Genomic DNA, 2,825 nt, shown 5'->3' with positions numbered 1-2,825 from the left:
TGCTTTAATTCAGGGAAACTTTTTGTGATTAAAAAATTGGTAAGGTAAAACTCATCCAATTATCTATCTTTTTGTAATTCTTTTGAATGTTTTGCCAAATTAAGATGCCTCAAAATCACAGGCTTTCTCAATTTCATTTTACATCACTAAAAACATAAACTTATATGATTTTTAAAGAAGCTCTCTATCAAAATATGCTTTGCACAGTTTGAGATATTCTAAAGCATGTTTATAGAATTTTAAAATAAAATCTTGCACATTATTTGTGCTCTCATCATTTAATATGTTTAAATTTCCTTCATGCTTTTTTGGGGATAAATTTAATGTGTTCTTATGTACAAATTTTATTTCCAGTAATTGTCATTCACTGAATTCTTCATGCTGTGTTTTTTTGGTATTCATTTGTTGACTAGTTGATTAAGGTTTTCAAAGTGATTTTGAACAAAATGCACCCAAAATTTAGAGGACTCATTTATTTACAAAATTAATACCATTGTAGAACAAATAGGTCAATTTTTTTTCAATTTAAAAGCAGTCACTGTTTATTAACTGACCAGATTACAAAAATAATCATGGAAGATACCTTAGTTCATCCTTCTAATAAGCCTGTTGATCTAGTTTTCCCTGTTGCCAGCATCTCCACCGTCTAGAAAATGGGTGGTCTTTTCTTCATTCCACCTCGTGGAGAAGACAATTTGAAGGGCCAGAAGAAGTTGTTTGCTTCTTTGAAACACTTTTCAACAGCATAGATCTGATGAATCAGATCCTCCGTGCAGATGATGCCATAGTTACCAAGAGATTGAACAATCAACGCATCTGTCAGGGCAATTCGCTTCTTGTTGCTTTTGCCATAACCACGCTTGTAGATCGACTCATTTACTGACTTCAGGTTTGGGTACCCCCTGTAATGTGTGGCTCCACAATTCTCAGCATGTTAATTGAAGCCTTGTTGAGCTTCACAAAGGTACCATTGAAGATCTGACAGAGGCAAAGAAGCTGCAACACCTTACAGACCTTTGGGCTCACACCATTGATACCTCTGATCCTGATGACAAATGCCAGTTTGGGTTCCACGGGTACATGGAAGTTTCCAGCTTTTCTTGCCATCCTAGCCATTCGAATCTGAATTCTGTACATCTGCCTGTATCCCTTGTGACAACGCTTAGCTTTTTCATAGATAAGCTTCCTCCTTGCCTTTCGAAGCATCTTTTGGGCAAACTTCTTTCTTACGTGCTTGATCTTAAGCTCTGCAAAATTCTTTCGCTTTTCCTTAAGGGTTTCTGGCATAGCAGGAACCTTCTTTTTCTTCTCTTCTGCACCCTCCATGGTTCCAGCCAGAAAAGAGGCCAAATAGGTTGATTTTTAAGGTAATTCTTCAAAATTTCAAATCTAAAATCCAATTGATAAAATAATAATAATAATAATGATGAGCAGCAAAGAAAGAAAAACCATACAGTCATGGTAATGTCTTTTTAAAAAGTTAATTTTACTTCAGCTTAGTCAAAAAATCTTTGTACTTCAGTTAATGTATTTTGACTATATAAAATGTAAATTTTAGCATCTATTTCAACTAAAATCTCATATAAGTGAAATTTAAAAAAGAGTCATTTGATCTAAATGAAAAGTCATGGTTGATAGAGTGGTGTGCAATTGAACCTTCTATAGCTTTACATATTAAATAATAATTTTTTTGGTATAGTGTTCTTTGAATAACTACTAACTTTTTAAGTAGAATACAATACTTCTTTAAAAGATTTCTGTTTTTTGCTTTTCTTGTAGTCAGTGATATCACTATGATCTCTCCATGGTGGATGGTAAATGTTAACACATATGTCATGCAAGTTATAAGCTCACATCAGCTTTTTAAGCAGTAGAAATTCAGAATTTAAGTTTTCTTTAAATAGGTATTTTTTGTGGCTTTGAGCTCACTGATGGCTAGAGTTTATTGCAAAATAAAAAAGTATTGTCAAATATTTACATAAATAAATAAATAAATATGTTGTTGTAGGTTCTCACCATACACTGAAGGAGATAACCCAATAGTAAAAGCACACAGACTACTCTTATAGTATCCATGACAGGACTGCTATAATTTTCTACTTTTCTTGCTGACCTCACTACCTTTGTACATCTTACAGGCATGGGTTATGGCATTTAAGAATCCAGAAAAGGCAGTAGTGACAAATATTTCTCTCACCACCATCATAAACCAGAGGAGTTAGATCTTCCTAAGTGCTTATTTTATCAGCGATTACTCTGCAAGTTGTCTGTGAAAGAGAGGAATGAATTGCCCCTGGAAAGTGTCTAGGAAAGAGATATGGGCTAACAGTGGTCATCTCTCAGATTTAGCCATGTGCTAATGTGAGAATTCTATTACTACACATACATTTCATCCACAAGTAAACAATACCATGGCAGAAGTTGAAAGTACAAAGTGCAGATCTACTAGATCCATCTTGGATTATTTTTTAATGCGGTTGTGACTAATGATACTTCATTAATAAGAGAAAAATCTAAAACAAGTGCTAAAACAAATGGGACACCAGGATAACAGTAGTAACCTGGGATTGTCCTGGACAAATCAGAATATATGGTCACCCTACTCAAAGGCAAAATGTTTGTGTGTTTATTTCTAATTTAAAGGACTTGATGTAGATTTTTTCAACTCTGATCTTCCTTGGTTGGTAAGGAGACCATCCCAAGGAAACACTAGGCCGCAGTGAAACCATAAGTAAATGTTGAAATTGTGAGTCAACCTTCTTTGCCATTTTTAGGAGAGTAGATCCCGTTTGGTCTGATATTATCAAATTTGAGATTATTCTGAA

General features: G+C 34.2%; 1 pseudogene across 1 annotated transcript; it reads right to left on the bottom strand.

Moving 5' to 3' along the window:
* Positions 1–584: 584 nt before the first annotated feature.
* Positions 585–1,329, bottom strand: LOC307066085 (large ribosomal subunit protein uL30-like; annotated as a pseudogene). Its single transcript has one exon. The product of its transcript is annotated as a large ribosomal subunit protein uL30-like (transcript).
* Positions 1,330–2,825: the final 1,496 nt, after the last annotated feature.

This window comes from Hyperoodon ampullatus, assembly GCF_949752795.1.
Source record: "Hyperoodon ampullatus genome assembly, chromosome: 18".
In the NCBI taxonomy this organism is placed as follows: domain Eukaryota; kingdom Metazoa; phylum Chordata; class Mammalia; order Artiodactyla; family Ziphiidae; genus Hyperoodon; species Hyperoodon ampullatus.
The sequence above is the reverse complement of the archived record's forward strand: the minus strand, read 5'-3'. Positions and strand labels throughout refer to the sequence as shown.